Source organism: Sitophilus oryzae, unplaced genomic scaffold, assembly GCF_002938485.1.
Source record: "Sitophilus oryzae breed Bouriz unplaced genomic scaffold, Soryzae_2.0 scaffold_551_pilon_pilon, whole genome shotgun sequence".
Classification (NCBI taxonomy): Eukaryota; Metazoa; Arthropoda; class Insecta; order Coleoptera; family Curculionidae; genus Sitophilus; species Sitophilus oryzae.
The window spans coordinates 3,413,084-3,437,125 of record NW_022147142.1 but is presented as its reverse complement, the minus strand read 5'-3'; the positions used below and the strand labels follow the sequence as shown (position 1 = coordinate 3,437,125).

Sequence of the window (24,042 nt, the reverse complement as noted above, 5' to 3'; positions counted from 1 at the left end):
AAATATGAGTGTTGAAGGAAGCGACCATATTTATTTAATTCGTGTTACAAATACTGCTGACTTAGTTAGAACTGCATTGTACGTCTGTGTGTGTTGAAAAATGTATTTCATTACATGATATACTGAGCGATAATTATTTTAATGATAGTTTAGAATTTATTTATTTTATTATTATTTAAATTGATTTTTTTAAATATATTTTAATGTCTTTTGTAAAAGCACCTGTTCTACCGGAATTTATACCGCCACCTACTTTTGACCCTACAATCGACTGCCCAATTTCTTTTATTCGAGAATATGATAAAATAACTAGTAAGAATGGCTGGAATTATGCTTTTAAGATAAAATATTTAGAATGTTACTTAGAAAACGCTGCTTTTTATTGGTATAAGGAATATATTAATGACAAAAATAATTTTAATAAAGTCTGGAGCGATATCAAAAAAGATTTTATTTTAGAGTTTGGAAGTGAAATATCACTACGCAAACTAAAATCTAAATTCCGTACACGGAAACAGGGAAAAAATGAAGCTATAAAATCTTATTATTACGATTTACTATCAATTGCATATGAAATATATGGTAAAGTAAATTTTGAAATTTTTAAAGCTCAATTCGAATATGGTTTACATGAATCGTATAATTATCATTATTATCTTCTGCTTACCGAAAATATGAATTTCCAGAGTTTGAAAAATATAATCTATAAAATAAGCGATTTAAAAGATATATTATTAGAATCCAAAACATCAGCATATTCCAGAAATTGTTATCATTCCCAAATTGCTAACATAAATAAAAGACAATCACAGCAAGTAAATTCAAATATCAGTCAGAGGCGCTATGATTTTCAATACGAATATTTTACTAATCATTTAGATTCGAACTTAAAGGGCAGAACTAGTTTTATAAATAATAATAATAATAATAATAATTATGGTTCAGATAGAATAAACAATGCAGGTCAATCTAAGTACAGTAATTTTTCACAATCAACTAGGTCGTCAAATAATATATGTTGTGATAATCAGGATACTCTCCCATACGAAATGTATAGTAACCAGGAGGAAAATATTTTAATGATGTCAAAAGAGGATATTTTTAAAAAAGAGGATGATTTTGTAAATGACTATAAAGAGGAAACGTTGGATTTCCTCACTTTAGAAAATGCGCAGGCAGAGGAAGATGATAATACCCTCCCTGTAGCGTTGAAATATGCACAGGCAGAGGAAGACTATAATACCCTCCCTGTTGCTGGAGAATATTTGCAGGTAGAGGATGGGGATAATACCCTCCCTAGCAAAATAGAATGTACGAAAATAGAAAATATTCAGAATGAGCTCTTAGAAGTAGAATGCAATTCCTCAAGTTTGCCTATATTAAGTAGAGATAAGGCAAAAAATAGATTTATTTCCTCTGACAATATTCCTGGAAGAAGAAGAAAAAGACAGTTTCCTGAACCTCAATCGATAATTGAGTCAGAAAACATAAATGAAGAACTACCATTTACAAGAAAGCGAAAGGTTTTAGAATATAAACCTGAAACAGATAATACAATGCCATGGAAAGAGCATACATCGAGAAGAAGACGTAGGACAAAGATAATATCTAGGAAGCGAAACGTCATGATGGCAAAGGATATTATTATCCACCCTAGCCACCCTCCCTGGAATTGCTGTAGATAGTCAAATTTTACAGTCAAAATTAAATGTAAAATGCGGCGCCTCTATCATATATGGAGATGTGTAAGAAATTGTTACTTAATAAAAACCGGCGCCTCCACCACATATGTCACGGCCCATTTTGTGGGTTATGACTAGGGGCATAGCAAATAATAAATACTTCAATTTAACTTAATAATCAATTTAATTAATCTACGAATAATAAAATAATTATAAAACTAAATGTGTACTTACATATTATATTTATGGACGAACATCATCACTGGCTGGGGGGTAGTGTCAGGGCAGTGCAACGCCAATGCCGGAATCTCGACCGCGACCTTATCGAACTTACTATCGACTATCGACTGTCGACTGTCCCCCCAACAGGTGACATTTTTGTATTTATTGGTTCGTTACGTCGAATCATCGAATCAGCATTATTGGTCTATCGGTGCGATGACCGGTGCGATGACCGCGTTAGTGCTGATTTGATGATTTTATAAATTCGTAGTATTGAAAGGAAATATTTTCGCAATTGCCAATTATGCTTATAACTTTGATTTTAAAACTTTACTTTTGTTGCGTAAATGCCAATGAACTTTAATTATTTTATACTTCCTTTCAATCGAATTATTAATTTACGAAATATATTAATATTAAATATGTTATTTTATATATCGAATAATTCCATCCTTGACAATATTTTTATTTAATCACTATCGATATCCTCGTCACTACTAAGGGTACAAACATAGTGAAGCATCTAGATGCGATGCTCGCCGCGATGCATCCTACGCGCACGTTCTAAGCACTGCAAACGAGTAAGTGCGCGTAGGATGCATCGCGGCGAACATCGCATCGAGATGCCTCACTATGTAGGTACCCTTTTAGAGACATAATATCGATGATATCATCATCCTGACTAATATTTTCATCAAACTCTGATGCCTGTAAAGTACGCTCTCGAAGTAAATTAAGAACTTCTTTGATAAATGGTTCCTTATTTGACCGTGTTCCCACACATTTAGACAAAGAGTAATAATAATAATAATTACATTTTTTAATAATTTTCACTATTTCATTATAATGTTCGTCGCCAACATGTTGCCCTAAATTTAGCGTGTTCAGAACAAATGGCAAAACAGATGCATTTTTGTTCTTCAAAGAATTGCCTTCACACCAAGCAGAAAACAAGAGAGATTTTTCTATTGACATGGTACCTAAAACAATATATATATTTACTCTTGGCACATCTTGGCAGTTAAATTTAGGATAGATTAATCGATAAAATGATTGTGAATACGAAAAAAATGTTCTTGAAATAAATCTGTATAAATCCTGAATTATAAACATTTTTAAATACAAAGTTATGAAAAAAAACTATTTTTTTCTTATTATTAAAACATTGTATCTTTTCGCCAAGTCACAAGCTTTTTAAACGGATATTATTTTTTTTAATAATAAATCTTACCTTATGGTACACAATAACACAACACTACTTTTTAAACTCACCTTCTATTCGTAACAACAAAATTCGAAACTTTATGAACTAATGACAGTAATTTTACTATGCGAAATAATTCAAACAAACTTTGACATTGTCATTCTGGCCATGGCCACTTCTGTTAATATTAAAATATAATATCGCAGATATAATATCTATGGGGCCCTACCTCCAAGATGAAATATAAAAAAATATTTTTTTCGACATTCAATTTTTTTATTTATTAATTCTTAAAATACATAAAATGACCTATGTGCGGCGGCGCCACGTCGAACAAAATATTCTCGGTGTCCGCTTAACAGAGATCAAAGCGACAGAAATTGAGACAATTATGTGTCCGTGTCCGGTTGAAGGAGAGTCCGCATAATAGAGAGCAGTTTATTAGTAAAGCTCTATTAGTTTATTCCGTGGTAAAATTTCTGTCCGCTTAAAAGAAATGTCCGTTTATGAGAAGTGTCCGTTAAGAGAGAGTACACTGTATACTAAAAGTTGATGTGTTGAATGGTATAACTAATTTAAAATCAAATTCTTGTGGCTTTGATTGGTTATCCCTGCAAATGATTAAGTTGTGCTCTCCAGTGATTATTGACTTTTGACTTTTCTAACCCACATATTTAATGAATGTGTAACTTCCAGCGTTTATACGACTCAATGGAAGGTAGCTACTGTAACGCCTATTCCTAAAATAAATAATCCTGGTAGTTTTTCAGATTTAAGACCCATAAGCCTACTTTCAAAGATATTTGAAAAGACGATATCCATACAACTTGTTAGTTATCTAAATGATTCGAACCTTATACAACAATACCGCCCACTGAGTCAGGCTTTCGAAAGGGATATAGCCCAGCTTCTGTGTTGTTAAGTGTGCTGGACGACATTATATCTGCAGCTGATGAAGGTCGAACTTCTGCTTTGATAATGCTGGATTATAGTAAGGCATTTGACACGTTGGACCACATGTTGCTTTGTGCTAAACTTAAGTTTTACGGGTTCTCTACGGCTGCTGTTAATTTCTTTCACAGCTATCTAGTTGATAGGTCCCAGTTTGTTTCGAATAATGGTAATCAATCGGAGGCAAAATTTACTACTCAGGGCGTTCCTCCGGGATCCATTCTCGGTCCGTTACTTTTTATTATATACACCATGGACATGGTAGTGGACGATAACCACTGCAAAATGCATAGATATGCCGACGATACCCAATTACATTTAAGTTTTAGAAAATCAGAAGCATACGAAGCCCAAAACAAACTTGAACAGTGTTTAGAAAAAATATATACTTATTCCAGCAAGAACAGGTTAAAACTAAATCCGACAAAAAATCAGTAATCATTTACTTCGGACCAAATAATAAATTGGCGGCCCAGAACATGAAAATAAAAATGTCTGATTTGATTATCTCCGTGGAAAGGGAATCAAAAAATTTAGGACTTATGTTTGACTCGCAGTTGAGGTTTAGATCTCAAGTGAGTAAAGTGGTCAGGGCATCATTCATCTCCTTAAGAAACCTATACAAAAACAAAGATTTCCTAAACTACAATTTAAAAAAGCAATTCTGTGAGACTCTTATATTATCACAGTCCAATTATTGTAATTTTGTTTACGGGCTTTGTCTCGATCAAAAATCTAAAAGACAGTTACAGAAGATACAGAATTCATGTATTCGCTTAATATACGGATTAAGATCGAGATACTACGTTACATATAAACTAGAAATGTTGAATTGGCTAAATATTGAAGACAGACAAAAATTACATTTTGCATGTTTTTTAGACAGAGTTTTGCAAAGTGGTTTTCCTGAGTATTTAACTAATAAACTGAAATATCGACACTCAAACTATGCTATAAGGCAGTGTAATAATATGGAAATTCCCAAACATCCCCCAAACATTGCAGGGCGCTATATCAGCGTTCGTTCTCCTACCTGTCATCCAAGATGTACAATTCCAACTTGAATCTGTACTTTCAAACCAGAATTAAAAACATACGTGTTGAGCGGATATAGAATTACACAATAATTTGATTTATTAATTTGTATCCTTTACGGAACCATTTTCATTTTTTACTGTTTTTTGCTGTAACTTATTAAATTGTTGATTTTTCTTTATCTAAAGTATATTGTTAATTTTCATTTTTCTTACTAATTGTTTTTTTTTCTTTGAATGTTATTTTTTAAGAATGTATTATATTATTTACTTTTTTATATGCTCGGTTAACTTAACAGCTCTGCTGAATTTCACCGAGTAAAAAATAAAGACGTTATGGAGAATTAAAAAATGAACATTTTTTGTATTTAAAGTATTTCAAAATCTTTAATGGTTTATCGCATATACACGCAGTATTATTTCATATGGCATTTTCCAAAGTAAATTTTTATCAAAGCCACTCAATAATTTTTTTCTCGTATTTTACCGTTGAAAATGCCGTATGAAATAATACTGCGTATATCTGCGAAACCATTAAAGATTTTGAAATACAAAAAAATCGACGTCCACATCAAAGTTGTTTTTATTATATTTTCGGAATATTATATTCGCCATGATAATCATATCGTACTCCGATCTAAATTAAAGCTTTCCAGTTTTAGAGGGTACGACTCCATAGTCTTTATAGTAGCTTGGTTTTGTTTTTGGTGTCGAATGTACAGTCTTATCGTGATTGCTTGTGCTCTTTTTAACGTTTGTCTCCTTTGTTGCATGGGTAGAACTTAAAAGTTTCACTGGATATTGCAACAGAGTGAATTAAATGTACGAATTTATCCATAAATTAAATAAATTAAAATTGCATACTATTCTAAACCCATTTCTTTATTCTTCTTTGAAGTTTAATACATTTATAATAGCTCGGTAAAGGCACTAACGACGTAATTAAACTAAATAAAAAATATATTTAAACGGATATACAGGGTGTTTCAAAACAAATGCGAAAAACTTCAGGGGGTGATTCCTTGTTCAAAATAAAGGCTAGTTTGCTTTATAAACGTTGGGTCAAAAGTCAACTATTAGGGAGATACAGCGGTACAAAGATGGCGGAAAAATAATGTTTTTATTTTATATCTTGAAAACGAGAAGCGATAGACTAATGAAATTTTATGGAAGCATTACTGTTATGAAAACACACTTTCTGGTAATTTTCTCACTTTTTTAAAATGAGTGGAAAGGGTTGAAATAACCTATCTCTATCATTCTTGTTAACGAAATTTAAAGAAAAATCTTATCAAACGCATGCAAAAAAATTAATTTGGATACTTTAGTTTGTTTAGAAACTTTTTTATCTCTTGTGTTTTTTTGATAAAACTCACCGATTTGAAATTAAAAAATAAAATGTTAAGCATTACCCCCATGTCAGGACAAAAAACAGTTTTAGATAAAGAATCTAGTGGGCTGCTGTAATTTTTTTAGGAAAAAATCTAGTCGGCCGCTGTTTAGGATGTTTTTAATATTATTTTATTTGACATTACTGCAATACGTTATTATCTAGATTATTATTATCGTTATTACCATTAGATTATTTATCTAAAAATGTTTTTTTGTCCTGACATGTAATGCTACATTTTATTTTTTAATTTCAAATCGGTGAGTTTTATCAAATAACACAAGAGATAAAAAAGTTTCTAAACAAACTAAAGTATCCAAATAATTTTTTTGCATGCGTTTGATAAGATTTTTCTTTAAATTTCGTTAACAAGAATGATAGGGGTAGGTTATTTCAACCCCTTCGACTCATTTTCAAAGTGAGAAAATTACCAGAAAGTGTGTTTTCATAACAGTAATGCTTCCATAAAATTTCATTCTTCGTTTTCAAGATAAAAAATAAAAACATTCTTTTTCCGCCATTTTTGTACCGCGATATCTCCCTAATGGTTGACTTTTGACCCAACGTTTATGAAGCAAACTACCCTTTATTTTGAACAAGGAATCACCCCCTGAAGTTTTTCGCATTTGTTTTGAAACATCCTGTATAACCGGTTTTCATTACACCAATCTAAAATGTCAAGTCTATTAAAAGTTATTACGGGTCGTTGGCAAAAGATCATTTACTCGGCTAGGTTAACTTCGTACTTCTTCGTCGGCCATCACGTTAGATTAAAATTATTTACATGGAGTCGAAAGGACCGAATAATGACTTCAAGACAGTTTTGTTCTTAACGACAGATATAAGATGCGAACATAATGAATATTCTACGAAGAAGACGATTGTTATACATAATTAACTTGATCATTTAATCTTTAATTATGTAATTAAATGCCCGACTTACTTTCGTATGTTGTTCGTTTTATGTCGAAATAAAAGGTACATCGTTTTGTGTAACAGCGATATAAAATTGTTTTATAATAATTGTTTCCAAGCTAACAAAAACTCACTCAAATTTTCCGGCAAGTAGCGATGCGTGACTTAATATCTTACCGCTACTTTACGACAAGTCGTATTTATATACTCTGCGCTATGCTCGACATTTTATGGAAACGACCCAGGCTCACCTGATGATGGGGTAGGGCCCCGAAACCGGTAGTGAGAGCAGGTTGATCCACATTATATCGAACACAGCGTGGAATTAATTTCTATATTTGCAGTTCAAGGCAAGAAACTCTTATATAATTTTATTAATATAATATATACATAATATCTATATTATGTATATATCGATTATGTAAAGTGGTCTGTGTGAAAGTAAGCAAAAAATGCAATAATATACAGATATGCCTTTTCCAAATATGCATAATATGCCTGAGTCACCCCCGTTCCATTTGAAAAAAATAAGATATGATGAAAAATACGAATTGGGTATCTTTTAATTAGCCAGGACAAGACACTAACGGCCGTATTCATAGTCGAGCGCCAGCCGCCCGCCGAAAAGAAGCGCTCGCCGAAGATTTCTCCGGCGAGCGCTTCGATATCGGGAGAGAAAAAAAACTCTTTCATAGTCGGCCGCCAGCGCACCGCTGGCTGGCGAAAATGACGGCGCGTCGCCAACAAAATTTCACTTCGGGTGGAGGGTTTTAACAACAGGGAACATGTTTTCTTCCTTTTTCTACACAAAATCGGTTATACGAACTTTAACATTCTCTAAATATTTAAATATTAATAATTTAAATATTTTATTGATATTGGGTTTTATTGATTTTATTACGTTTATAAATTTTTATAGACCTTAACCTTAACCTATTGGTGCTGTGTTAAGGATTTTAAAATTATTTTAAGGGAAAATATGACCAGAGTAGAAGTAATTTATATTTTTAAATTGGCTCTATTTTTGTTTTGTGTAGATGACTGATGTTTTGTGAATTTGGCATATTTTTTCCAGTTTGTGTAAATTGCAAAGAGAATTAATGTAATAAACGTAAAAACAATAGGAAAAATAAAAAATTATAAACATAACAAAAACAAAATGATAAAACATTTAAATGGTCAAATAGACGGATGGAATTCATATGCCTTAAATGTAATGAATAATGGCCTCAAAAAAATACGAATGTCATCGTTCTCGTTAATCGTCACAATATTATAAATATCCATAATTAATTCAGTTTGCTTGGTGCTTCTTTCAACTAGAGAAATAAACCAGACTAAACTGGCGGGCCGCCCGGAGATGGTAAGGACATGCTCCAGTCGCCGGCCGAAAATCACCGGATGGGGTTTAAACTGCGCAAGTGTTCTTCGCCTGGAGATCGACTATGAAACGGAAAAAAATGCTTATCCAACCGCCCGCCGGCGAGAGAGCGGTTACTCTATATGAGGGATGTGCGCACGCGTTACTCGGAGAGCGCTCGACTCTGAAATAAGATCGAAGAATTTCGGGAAAGCTCCCGCCAGCGGGCGGCTGGCGATCGACTATGAATACGACCGTTAAACATTAGACGATCAAATGTTCTTTTCCAAGACCCCTTAATTAAAAATTAGTGTTTTTAACATAGCCCCATGGCACTCTAGATTGACATTTAAAATACAATATGTTTTTGAGCAAATATGTCAAAAGTGGACATAGGATATATCATTCGATTCAGTCATTTTCTATCGAATAAAGTAAAAAAATACCGAGGGTGCCATGTAAAAATCAAAAGTTGTAGTCATTTCCGGTGAAACAGGAAGTGACCAAAAACAATAGTCGTCAATCAATCCTAATTTATGTCATCAAAACGTCAATCAATCCTAATTTATGTCATATACTAACATACGAAATCTCGTTTTTTTATCTGAAAAAGTTTGATGGTGGCCCAATTTTGATGGTGGCCCCTATGGTGAGCCCATAGACTTAAAATAAAATATAGACTACACTATTTACATCTAAACGCGGTCAAACAATCATTTTTGTACACATGTTTACTTCTGGGTACACTCGACCGCAGCCGATCAAACTTCCTCGTCCAGCCTATGTTGTCACGTCGTTAATATTATCAATATTTTTTTACTTATACACATGTATTGAGATATTAATACTGCATTTTAATAAAGTAGGGTTTTTAATATTCCATAGATGTATTAAATAGGCTTTATACAACTTAATTATGAGTCGAATACTACATAAAAAGGATAAATCCTTTACAATTTGGCAACACCGATTAGAGGCGAGGTCGCCTATTCATTCTTCTATTATCTTGTAGTACGCGTCGCACATGTGTAGTAAAGCATTGTTCCCGCTACTTCTCTCTGGCTCTATTATCACATTTTCTTAGTTTGTAGTCATTAAATGTTTATTTTATTTACTTTTTGTATTCAAGGTACTATAAAATATGGTTCGCCAGTGCCAAATTTGCAATAAATTTTACTTAAATAATCCATTTAACTCTCGAAACGACTTTCGACCGGTAGGCAACTCTCAATTTACCATTTGGGAGTCAGTGGCGTTGTTGTAGAAAGGCGCTTATTTAGATAATATTTTAGTAAAATGTAAAACCTAAATTTTTTCTATTACATAGTCATTTATATAAAGGTTTTTGTAACAAAACCATAATTATAACCCTGTTATTATACATAATAGATACATTATATTAGGCATCGGTTAAAAAATTAATGTTTTTATTAAAAATATATTCCGGTTTATTCTAAAACTATCTTCAGAATCTAAAATAACATACAACAATTCTAAAATGATATTACATTATGAAACAATATTTTTTAATATACCGGGTGCGTCTCAAAAGTCACCCCTATGACTTTCTATTCTTTATTCAAATAAAATAAAACAGATTTGTATGTTAGTATATGACATAAATTAGGATTGACTGACGCATTCAATTGTTTTCGGTCATTTCCTGTTTTACCGGAAATGACTAAAACTTTTGATTTTTAAATGGCACCCTCGGTATATTGCTACTTTATTCGATAGAAAATGACACTCTGAATAGAATGACATATCATATGTCAACTTTTGACATTGTCGCCTAAAACAAATCGTATTTTAAATTTCAATCCAGGGTGCCATGGCGGTGTTAAAAATACTAAGTTTTAATCAAGGAGCCTTGGAAAAATAGTTTTGATCGTCTTAATGTTTTTCGTATCTTGTCTAGGCTCGTTAAAAGATGCACAAATCATATTTTTAATCATATGTCAATTTTTTCAAATGGAACAGGGGTGACTCATTAGCATGTTTGGAAAAAGCATGTTTTTATGAATATATTGCTCGATATATTGATACTTGGTATTTCGAGTCAAATTGTCGTTATGAACCGCGTGTTAAAATTTCAATTAAACCATATGCGAAAATGTCAAAAGTTTACATATGATATGTCATTCTATTCAGAGTGTCATTTTCTATCGAATAAAGTAGAGATATACCTAAGGTGCCATTTAAAAATCAAAAGTTATACTCATTTCCGGTGAAACAGGAAGTGACCAAAAACAATTGAATGTGTCAATCAATCCTAATTTATGTCATATACTAACATACCAGATCTTGTTTTTTATTTGAAAAAATAAAAAAAATATGGCGGTGAGCCACTTTTGGGACGCACCCGGTATAATAAAGAGAGTACCGAGTTAAATAAATAGTCGAGTAAAAACGATATAAAAATGTGTCAAAATATTTTTTGGAGGTATAACTACATGCTATCTATACAGGATTATCAGTTAGGGCTTTGTGCATGTGAAATGACTAATTACGACCTTTTTGGAGGGGTCAGAATTTTTTTATCCCGGAAAATGTCAAAAATGTATAACCATGTTTTTTACCTTTCCTACGCGATAACTCCTAAACTAATCAACTTATTCACATACTCTTTTTTTTAATCGATTGGGAACACATATGCGGTGATAGCTGAAGTAATTAAAGTTCCATAATGAGCGTATTTTTTTTTGGAAAATGGATTAAACTTCAAACATTAACTTTATTGTATCATTGTTTTCGGTAAGCAAGAAACTTTTTTATTTGAAGGAATTTTTACATAGTATCTGCGTATGAAATAAAGAAAAAATAATGAAAAAGTTTTTAAAACTTGTTACAACCTTCTATTACTAATAGTTTTATAGTTATCCTAAATTAGATATATTGAATAGGCCGCACGCGAGACCCATTATATAGAGACAAAATTATAAGTTTTTTTATTAAAAATCCTACTATACGAGACCTAAAAAAACGATCATAAATGCTGCGGACAAAAGGCAAGATGTATATGTCTTTATTCAAGTTTATAACCGCCTATGACCATCAAAAATCATACATTTCTATTATTATTTATTAAAGTTTATTTTTATTAAGGCCGACTCTGACGACTCGTGTACTTGTACAAACATTTGATAGTGGGATATACTTGCCATGATGGTGTGAGTGGTTCCTCGTGCAATTATTTGTCACTCGCCCCGTAGCTTGAGCGTCAAGCTTGTTGCAAAAAAATGTTGTTTAAAAAAATAGTATACTTGCCAAGTACGCAAATATTGGCGTACTTGCCAAGTACACGAGTCGTCAGAATCCGACTTTATATACTTTATTTTGTACGGAAATCTTTCTGGATATGACGATTTATTTGCATATGATGCTAAATACCACAACGTTTGTTTATATAAATAATCCCAAACAAATCAAGGCTAAATTAACATTTTTAATTGAGAAAGCATACTATACATTGGATGAATTTTTCACTGACTTAAATAAGCATTTTTTATCATATCTCTTCCCGCTTTTATTGTTTGTGAAAAAAATGTTGTGCTGTTTTCTTGGGTGTTTTTTTTTAATAATTATAGTTTTTGTGTTATAGATAGCATTTATAGCATATTTCACATGTAGGCTCGTGTGCATATTTCACATGTAGACTCACATGTAGGTACTTTAATTTCTAATTCTATGTTAAAATTACTTTTAGTAAAGTTTTACGCATTTTAATTGAAAGTATATTTATTTTTAGTAAATATTTATTTAATAATAAATGTTAAATACATACATATGCATATATTTTTATTCAACTGTAGTCATATATGTATAATGTAAGTATTATTTTTTTAGGCTTAAGTTAATTCAATTTTAACAATGTTCCATGCTTATTAGGCTTTGTAACAATACTCTGTTATAGTTAGAGATCAAATAAATATTATCTAGCCTAACATCCTTCATTAAAATCTATAACGTTGGATAGAAAAGTATCTAAAAAAAGACTCGAAGAAGAGAAAAATCTAAAAAAGAATCTAGCATGGCAAGTAGTAAGTAATTTAGCATGGCAAGTAAAGTAACTTTTAAACTGGACTGATTTTAACAACACTTTAGTTGACAACGAAATTTTTGTTTTCAAAATATAATACTTGCCATTTATAAACAATCCACCTACCGAATGTGATACCATAGATATAATATACTTCGATATATATTCGATATACTTCGATGGTGAGATTAGTAGATATATTAGCTAAAACTTTAAAACAAAACCATATTTATATAACAGCACACTTGGTCATTTATTCAAAAGTTCGTGAAATATTACAGAATAATCCTAAATTATTACATGGGAAATTAACATTTATGCTAGGCGGAATGCACCTTAATCTGGCATTTTTGTTAGTATTGAATATATTTTTGGAGATTGAGGCCTTTTTTCCATTTTTACGGAAACAGATAATTACGTCGAAAATACTTGTAAAATGATGTAGGATAAAAAATAATATTCGAGGGCTAGTCGAGGACTAACTTTAGTTGCCGATGCTCTTTTTAGGCCTTTGTTTAAATCTTTATGTAAGTGGTATAAAGAGCAAAAGCAGAAAACGCAAATGATAACACCTACAACTTAACAAGTATAGCTAGAAACGTGAGTAATATAAAATAACACGCGACCGGTGCTATCCCCAAGTCTCTTCCTATATTTGTACAACTGTACATGTGTATATATTAAAAGAAGAAATTCGTAGTTTAATAAAAGAGTTTCAATCATATGTAAACTTCAAGATATGTATGTCCTTATTATTTAATAAAAATAATGTAATCATGTTTTCATGAAAAAATATTACAAAAATATGTCATATTAAATCGACACCAACATTTCGACACCTTTTGTGCTGCTCAGATATTAAATAAATTTATGATTACTTTAAAGAATTACTTTCTTTAAAGTAATCATAAATCTTACTTCTTTTACTTCCTAAAAGAATTTTCTACATTTACTCTAAAACAGTAGTTCCCAAACTTATTTTTCTCGTGGGCCACTTTCAAAATTTTACTGGTTTCGGTGGACCCCCTGCTGCTACATTTCTACCACATTCTTAAAGTCGCCAAAAAATAAAAATTGTGTCACTTCTGAGTTCTGTCCCTATATTCCGATATGTAAAATAAAAACGAAAAATGGTACATTTTATATCACTTTATTTATTAAAAGAATAGAATTACAAGAAAAAATATTAAGGTAATATAGGTTCAGGTCATAATTTTAATTAATGGGAAGGATGTATCTGATGGAGTGTCAGCAAACGATCAATGTTTGGCTTTATTTTTGTGAGCAATAACCGCAAATCCCCCCGCTCTGTGATGTTTAATTTGCTCCTTTTTTTTGTTAAGAGGTTTGTAACGGCACTAAAACTCCTTTCGACAAGGTATGACGAGGGAAAAGCTATTAAAAATTTCCTTGCGATTTCCCACAGTCCAGGATATTTTTCGGGTATTTCTGCTTGCAGCCAAAATGTTGGGTAGCCTTTTCTAAATTTCACCTTCAGCTCCTCATTAGTGCTTAGCTCGAGCAGCTCCTCTTGTAATACAACATTGGCCACTTCCGTTTCATCAAATGGATTTATGATCCATGGTGGTATATCCATCGTCAGTATATCTTCAAACCTGGTTTTGAAGTCATCATGCAGAGCACTTAAATGTTGACTGTAGGTATGGATATCCTCATCAATACATTCTACCTGCGACAAGTTTGGAAATTGAGAGAATTCGCGCCGACTAATGTTTTGCTTCATAAATTTCAATTTCCCAAGAAAAGCCGAAATTATCCCCTTTGTTTTTATTAAATTCAGGCTGTCCCCTTGTAACTGCAAGTTAATATCATTAAATTTTTTAAACAAATCTGTCAAATACGCAATGTCTGCTTTGAATTTGATCAAGTTTTCTTTTAAATCTGGATCTCTACTTTCTAAGAACTCTAATATGGAATCGAAAACAGAGTAAAATCTCGTTAAGCATGCACCTTTCGACAACCAGCGTACTTCAGTATGTAAGAGCAGTCGTTGGAAGTCTTCATCATTTTCGTCGCACAATTGAGCAAATAAACGCGTATTCAATGCATTGCTTCTGATTTTGTTGACAGCTTTTATTACAAAATGAAGAGATTGGTTCAACCTGTCACTTAAATGTTTTGCCACAAGATGTTGTCGGTGGATTACGCAATGAATAGCTGTAAGTCCTGGTATAATTCTTTTGAGATGACTTATAAACCCACGATATCGCCCGACCATTGCAGGAGCTCCGTCTGTTGCCACTGAAATAATGTTTGTAAATGGGATCGATTTTTCCGTAAAAAAATTACTCAGGACATTAAATATTGATTCGCCTTTAGTGTCAGTCTCCAAAGTTCTGGCAAATAGCAATTCTTCGTGAATTTCTTCCTCAACAATAAATCGGACATATGCCAATAGTAATGCTTCATTACTGGGTAACGTTGACTCGTCCAGTTGTATAGAAAAATGAGTTTTTTGCAGATGATTGCACAAAAAGCTTTCGATATCAGAGCTCATTTCATCAATGCGTCTTTGTACAGTATTGTTACTTAATGGAATTCTTTTTAGTACGTCAAATGGAGATTTGTGCAAAACAGTTTTTAAAACCTCTTCAACAGCGGGTAAAATTAATTGTTCTCCGATAGTGTGCGGTTTTCCAGATTTTGCTATAAGTAATGAGATATTGTAAGATGCCCGCAAGCCATCATCGTTACTTTGAGATGTTGAAGCGAACATACTGTGCATGGTGGGTCTCTTTCCATATTTTTCTTTCAATGTTTGAAAATATTTTAAATCTTTACCTATTTTATCAGTATGACACCTTTTTAGATGATCTTCGAGCTTTGATGGTTTCATAGAGTCATTGCTCAAAACTTTGTTGCATAATAGGCACATGGGCAATTGTTTGTCTGCCTCTGATGGAACAAAACCATATTTCAAATAATCGATACTATATTGTCGACATTTTTTCTTTGCTGTAGCCATGTTTCGTGTCAGTTACCTTACCTGTAAAAAAAATGTTTTAGTAACCAAGTTTTTTCTGAATATAGGTATCACACCGCAGCCTTTGTCAGCACGCGGAAATAGAATTACGGCTTGTAAAGGGACCAACTAATAAACCGCTGAGACAAATACAGACGTTTTCACAAAACGGTATCAATTTTAAAAGTACATAATTTACCACTAATTTTTAATAGTATAAATAAAAATTGGTGTACTCAGTATCGAATACTGATCATATTTGTGTAGGAAAAAATAAAAGTCGAAATCCCAAAATTGTCCATAAAAACGATAACTAACATTTTATTAAATCAATGAGTTCACGCGCTCCGTGTATTTGCGTATTTTTGTCTGCGGCTTCATTGTTAAAACGTGACAAACTGGCATCGAAGTCAAGCCCCGCCCTTTTCCCGTCGCCCGCGCACCGCTCGCTCTTTCCGAAAAGGAATAGTTTTGATAAAATAGTTACTTCAAAACCAATTTAAAATGATTATGAAATTACTGTTTTATAAAATTAGTAGTTATTTGCAAGAAAAATTACAAAATTAATTGCTCTGCAATATTGCTTATTCGGCCTTTTTAGAGAGGCAGTGTTTCTCTCGTGAAAAAACAATTGAATAAAACGTGCTGTGTTTGTCTTCAAATCGAAAGAGGACAATTAAAATATCTGTAAGTTACTAAGTTACCTATCTATACAGGCCGTTGTGATCAACCGACTAGTACACGTAAACAAAATACTTAAGTACTATAACAAAAAAAAGGTAGGTTACTTACTTTTCTCCGGCACTAGCAAACACAGATATAAATTTTCTCACAACTTTTTTTCCAAATTCCGCCTTTTTTTTTGAAATTCCGGAAACAAATGAATGCGTTTGCCTTTGGCATCAAGTATTTATAGTGGTGATCAAGTTCATGTCTGAACAAGCATTAAGCATTGTCGGGCGGATAGCGCTTTGCAAGTCTGTACACGAAATTGTACGTAATATCGAATACGCAAGTTTGGACAAGTAACAGTCGCTTGCCTTATTAAAATATTATCTGCTTAGATAGGTACTTAAAACAATGTAGGTAGGCCCTTATAAAAACTATGCTTACATTTTTGCTCTTTACTATCAAAAGCAGATAAATTTTCGTGGACCCCCATTAACATCTTATGGACCCCCATTTTTTGTTCACGCCTACGTAGACCCCCAGCAAGTCTCCCGTGGACCCCTGGGGGTCCACCTGGACCACTTTGGGAATCACTGCTCTAAAACATCAATTAATGCCTCATCTAGCACGCCGTACAACGTGATGCAGGCCGGGCGGTATAGCGCGGCGTCTCTAACTACAGCGCGCGCACGGGTACTGATAACTTTAAATCAGGATAACTATAAAACTATTAGTAATAGAAGGTTGTAATAAGTTTTAAAAACCTTTTCAATATTTTTTCTTTATTTCATACGCAGATACTATGTAAAAATTCCTTCAAATAAAAAAGTTTCTCGCTTACCGAAAACAATGATACAATAAAGTTAATGTTTGAAGTTTAATCCATTTTCCAAAAAAAAAATACCCTTACTATGGAACTTTAATTACTTCAGTTATCACCGCCTATGTGTTCCCAATCGATTAAAAAAAGAGTATGTGAATAAGTTGATTAGTTTAGGAGTTATCGCGTAGGAAAAGTAAAAAAACATGGTTATACCTTTTTGACATTTTCCGGGATAAAAAATTTGTGTCCCCGCCAAAAAGGTCGTAATTAGTCATTTCACATGCACAAAGCCCTAACCGATCATTTCATAACGAGTTTATGTGGTTATACCTTAAAAAAAATTTCCAGAAGGAAGCGACTTTTCTCATTGATTTTACTCCACTAAAATGTAGTTTTCATTTTATCCACTTCCTAAAAGCTTGCTTTAATGGAACAGATTTCTGTTTTCTCTAATTTACATAATAAGACATCATTTACCAGAAAAAAAATACAACAATCATAAAGTTTTTTCTCTTTCCATATGTCGCCGATTCTATTATATCTATAGAATAGATCGTGTTTTGATTAATATTAGGGTTGTAAATGTTTGACTAAAATTAATAATTTAGTATTAATTTCAAAATGAAATACGAAATTTCGATTATTAAAATTTTCTCTATACCATGTATTTTATTATTTTTATCGTTTTTGGACTCATCTTTTTTCTAAACTTTTATTTAAAAAACCTCTGCTAAATCTTAATAAAATATAAAAAGTTTAAATACGATATATTTTTAATTGAATTATAGCTTCATTAAAATAAAAAAAAATACCCGGCTATGGTACGGGGAGTTCAGGTGTACTGAGGAACGAAAGACAGTGTTGCGTTTCTCGTCAGAGTCGTGTGGGAACGACCGTTACGACGAAGACAACCTATCTATCGTTCGTGTCGCACTTGTTAGAGCCTAAAACAATAACACAACAATAACAAAACATTGTCTGACCGCATTTCCAGCTATTTATGAATGAGATGCTCAGTCTATATTTTATTTTAAGTCTATGGTTGAGCCACTTTTAAGACGCACCCGGTATATAAAAATAAACAAAGTTAGCACATCCATTTCAAATATCACATTGATCTTATTTATGCCACTGTATTTTAATACAAATGTATTTTACATCAAATTAGTTCTTTAGTATATTTATGCAGCTGTGTGGTAATTAGTAATATTTTAATATCTCTTTCCTTTTTACCTTGTGTTGTAAGTTATAATTTTTATAATTGTTAATGTATTTATTTTTAAATGATAGGTACTTATTATTTTTTTAGCTAATGGTACATGACATATTGATTGAAGTATAGGCGTCTTGAAAGTTATGTAAATAAGTATCCTGACTTGGACAAATAGTTTTTTGAACACATATTTCACTTATAATGGATTGCAGAGCTGCCAGGACTTTGAAACATAAGGTTCTTTTGTTTTTCCTGGTGAGTATTTCTAAAACATGATTTTTAGCCTTGAACTAATCTATAAAATTATATTTTACTAGTTGAAGCCTGGCGCATCCGCCACATCAGGAAAAAATACTTTTTTTTAAATTAAATGAAAAACAAAATCTGGCGACGGCAGTTTTTAGAAGAGCCAATTAGCTATTTTTTAGTAAAAAAAGCAACTTTCTAGCGCAAGTCGTTACTTCACTAGAGACGACACAGATAAACATTAGCATTTTATACCGGATGTTGCATCGTCGGACGGGACATAGGAAATTCCATGTAAATTTTATTGGGGTAAATTATTGGCTTCCCTAATTATTTTAGAGAATAATTCTATTTAGGTTTATTGAAGAGCACTAAAACCCACTTTCAAAAGAATAACTTTAGATATTTTTGATAGCTCGTTTACGAGTTATCGCCGATTTCTTTTTGCCACGCCCTTTCTTATTCGAAGTTCAATAAAACACAAGTTTACTTAATCTGAATGAGTTGCATAGAGGCCACTAGCTTTTTAATTTTAACAGCCGGGTGGTCGGGGTTCAAAGATATTAATAAAAGGGCGCCACGAGATTATACTCTATGAACTCGGCAATAAAGATGTAACTATTAAGTAGACTTCAACACTAACCTCGAACTGTTGAGTGCAACTATCATGAACTTCAAATATTCTATAACTATTTGTACTTAAGTGACTCTAACTTAACTATGAGACTAGACTGTAAATAATACTACTAAAAATATTTAAGCAATATATTGAAATATTAAAAAGTTAAATAGGATATATAAAAAGTTATTATATAAAGAAAAGAAATGAATGAAATGTAATTCAAGGTAAATGAAAATAGATGTAAAGTGAAATGAAATTTAAATCAATAAAACTAAAGTATGACGTCATAATCCCCCTTACTTAAACCCTTGTTTATATATTAATAGTTAGTCAATGAGCCTGTATAAGTCGATGCTGCCAACTGGTGGCAGAAATTAAAACGTAAAAAGGGGCGGAGACTATTGAATTTGGCAAAGAAGTAGGGACTAGGAATTCTTCGAATTTAATTCTCGGTAAAGAATAAAAATATCTTATCTGATTCGAACCGAATTTATACCTCAAAGCGTTATTTACATTTTTTATTTTTGGACATGGATTTATATTTATTTTGATTTTCATAGCCACTTGTTGGATACTAAAGTATTATATTAGGTATATAAATATTTTATTTTTAGATGGATAATTAAAGAATATAATATGAAACTATACCTACCTACGTCTGTAACTTTGTAAAAAGTGTGGCGGATTTAACATAATGTTTTTTTTAAATGTAACATCCTATTTTATTTTAGATTCTGCGTAAAATTCTATTACTTTTTTTACGTATATTTCTTGTATAATGGTGTAACCTAAAACTAGTTTTATAATATTTCAATTTGTTGATGAAGAAAAAATATTAGATATTTATATGTAGATATTTAAGGTAGAGCTACAGGGTGTTCAATATATATTTTTGAAATTCGACTACGTATTTAAAATAGAAAAATATCTGCAGATTCTTTCAATGACGCAGCCTATACTGAGTGTTTTTTCAAAAGCGGTTCACCTCTATAACTTTTTTATTTTTTCAGATAAAAAAATTAAATTCGGGGTTTACCAATTCGGAATGTTAGTAGGTATATGACATAAATCGAGATTGATTCGTATTCCGTTAGTTTCGGTCACTTCCTGTTTCACCGGAAATGTATACGAGTACAACATTTGATTTTTAAATGGTACCCTCGGTATTTTTATACTTTATTTGATAGAAAATGACATTCTGAATAGAATGACATATATCATATGTCAACTTTTGACATTTTCAATTAAAAAAAATAGCATTTTAAAATTCAATCTAGTGTCATGGCTGTGTTAAAACCATTAATTTTTAATCAAGGAGCTTCGGAAAAATTGATTTGATCGTCTAATATTTTTTGTCTTTTCCTTTTTGGTACCTGGTAAATAGGTAATTTGGTACCACACACTTCGTATATCGAGTCAAACTGTCGTTACCTTTACAACCGGTTACATGTTGTTTTTTATCATGGCACTCTAGATTGTAATTTAAAATACAATTTTTTTGAGTAAATATGTCAAAAGTTGACATTAAATCATTCTATTCACAATGCCATATTCTGTCAAATAAAGTAAAAAAATACCGACGGTACCATTTAAAAACCAAGTTGTAGTCATTTCAGGTGAAACAAGAAATAACCGAAACTAATTGAATACGTCAATCAAGCCACGTTTGAAAAACACCCGGTATATTATAATTTCTTCTGATAGATTTTACAAAATTCTTCAATTTCTATTAATAATGTCATATAACTATATAAATTACTTTAATGCTTAATAATAAATAATTTTTGTTTTGTCATGGCAAAACTTGTTATAGTGTAAATGAAGTAAAAGAAGGATAAAAATTGAAAAATTCAGAACAGATTGCAAGCTGTATAGAGTATAGATGTACTTAATATACTTTCTTAACAAATGTTGAAAAGTTTTGTAAAATCACTAGAAAAAATAATAATATATAGGATCAGCCAAAAAAAAACTGTTTGAACACAGTGTTGCATCTAACTCCAAGTATTTTTACATATATCTTTTTCTTCGCCTCTGTAAAACACTCCTACCAAATTTGTATAGCCCAACTTCGGAAACAACTGACAATTATGTAATATAGGAATAATTTTTTTTGCAAATACTAACGTTATTTATAAAAAAAAAGTTATAGAATTTTAGGCAGAATCGAAAATAAAATAAAGGTTATAAATAAGAGTTTTGCATTAAAAAACATGTTACATTATATCCGCCACATTTTTTGAAGCACCCATTATACTCAAAAATAATATTTGAACTGTGTCTCTTAAGATTCTCTATACCCTTTTTTGTGAATTCCCAAAACAAACGAGATAATTAACTTTATTTATTTCCTGATATCTCATTTTATAATATTTCGAAAGAATCAATCAGGTATCTTATTTTTATAATTATTAGAAATAAATCGGATATAAAGGATAACGGATATATATGTAAGTGTATACCATACGATAAAAAAACGGCGTCAGAGGTGGCTTGGAAATGAATATCGATGTCATATATTTGTACGTAAACAAATAGACGCCGTTTTTTTTCGCTCATACCGTATAAGAAAACAAATTTAATAAAACAAACGCATTTATTAATATATGTATATAGATTTACATGGTATGAAAAATTCGCATTTTAATCTCTGAAGGTCCTACCATGGACCCACCAATGGTTGGTTAAAGTGGCGAGTACGACCACTTAGCAGTCACACCTATAATAATTTAATAAAATATGAATATAATAAACAAACTTATTTCTTTTAAATTTTTTAAAAGCGAGTTATATGTGTTTTTGATTATTTTAGACTAAATTTTTTAGACATATGATTATTTTAGACCAAATTGTCTGCCCACTCAAACGTCTTTCAAAATTATAATGTAGGAAATTCTTAATATGTTTTAATTGGGAATACTTTTAGAAAGTTTCATTTTCACCAAACAAAACTATGTATGTATAATAAATTGCAGTATAATCAACTATAATGCATGATATATACTGGTGGCGTCAAAACTAGATGTTGGGTTTTTCTCGATTATTTCAAAGAGAACTCCACATTTTATGACATAAACGTAGTTTTTTCCAACTTTGTTTTGAAAAATAATTTTTAAATCCAAATAATCGATATTTATACAGTAATGTCCTCTTTTGGAATACATAATTATTTTCAGCTGCAGCGATAAAATAAATAATATTTACTGATACGCTAAGTAAAAAAATAATTAGGAAATTATTTTAGACATCTAATTCTTAATTTTTGTCGCTGATAAATATGTAGATACATCACTTTTAACGACAAACCTACTAATAAAAATTGCGAAAAACAAATCATGTTTATTCTCAAAGAGACAATTTTGAGAACAATCCAATAACTATTAATCTGGGATATAGATCTTAACAAAACAAAAGTTGGATAAAAGATTTGTTGATTTATGATATAAAATACAGTGTTCCATTTGAAATAGCAAAGAAAAATATAATATATAGTTTTGACTCATCCTGTATATAATACAAAAAAAATAATATAAAGAAAATTTAATCATATAAATAATTTAGGAATTTAGCATATTTTTATATAATTATATGAAGAGAACATTACCTTAAATTAGTTCCAGTAAAAAACTTCCATATTACTTATTTTTAACTTAGAAAGGGCTTTAAATATATATTTTATTATATAAACAAAAAAATTTAATCCAAAAATGGTCAAAATGAACTCTATACGATTACGACATTATAGTATTTTCTGGAATGACAATTTTTTGACAAATTCACCAAGAAAAAATAAAAAATATAGCTTTTCTTTTGACAAACTATACAACTCTAAAGTAAATATGTATTTAAATCTACGAATCATCCTGTATATCTATAAAAATACCTCCCTGTCAAATTTACGCTACTTTTGCATGCAAGCATACCTATTTTACAAAAATATGATTTGAGTGAAAATATAAAATAGGAAATCTGATATGAAGCTTTATCTAAACACAGGGTTGAGTGTAGATAAACAATATTTTACGTTATTAATTAAGAAAAATTATAAAATACACAATATATCTGACAGTTCCAAAAAAGCAAAGTAAGAAATGAAACATAATTTATAGCATAAAATCAGTATTTTTTAAATTTTTAAGTCAACTGGCCATTATCGTTTAATCTATCTATCAATCTATCAAATTTAATGTTTATTATTAAACTTATCTCAGACTCTCTATGAGTAAAACTCTAAGATAAAAAACTCTAAAAACCAAGAGTGATTTAAAACAAATTTATATGAATTTAGAAATAAATATGAACAGTATTTACTCACCTGTAATACAGATGCTTTTTGTTTAATTAAATATGTTTCAAAATATTATCCAACAGGTACAAAATACACATTACACATCACGTAAACACAACACATAAAACTCATAAAATAATAGTTTGTAATCCAAATATTCAAAAATACTGTTTCGTTTCTTCGCGAGGGACGAAAAAATTGATTTTTTAATTATTTAGATATGCATTAAGGTATATTTCAACTCAAAAGATTATAAATAATTATTTTTTAAGACATAACCTAAACGAAACGAAATCAGAAGTCGAGAAAGATAAACAAAACTGCCGAATTTAGAAACGAATATGACTTTTTTTTCCTTTTTTCTTGTCACAGTTGAAACAAACAAGGATAAAGCTATTTTC

The 24,042-nt window shown here is 31.1% G+C and overlaps 2 long non-coding RNA genes across 2 annotated transcripts in view; one reads left to right on the top strand and one right to left on the bottom strand.

Moving 5' to 3' along the window:
• Positions 1-18,687, top strand: part of LOC115887101 — a 146,054-nt gene extending 127,367 nt beyond the window's left edge. Inside the window, exon 5 of the long non-coding RNA XR_004051008.1 lies at positions 18,582-18,687. This is a non-coding gene — a long non-coding RNA (uncharacterized LOC115887101). The remainder of the gene's footprint in view (positions 1-18,581) is intronic.
• LOC115887099 lies at positions 2,823-3,379 on the bottom strand. Its single transcript, XR_004051007.1, has 2 exons — positions 3,136-3,379; positions 2,823-2,884 (listed from the first exon to the last, which is right to left on the bottom strand). It is a non-coding gene; the product is annotated as an uncharacterized LOC115887099 (long non-coding RNA).
• Positions 18,688-24,042: the final 5,355 nt, after the last annotated feature.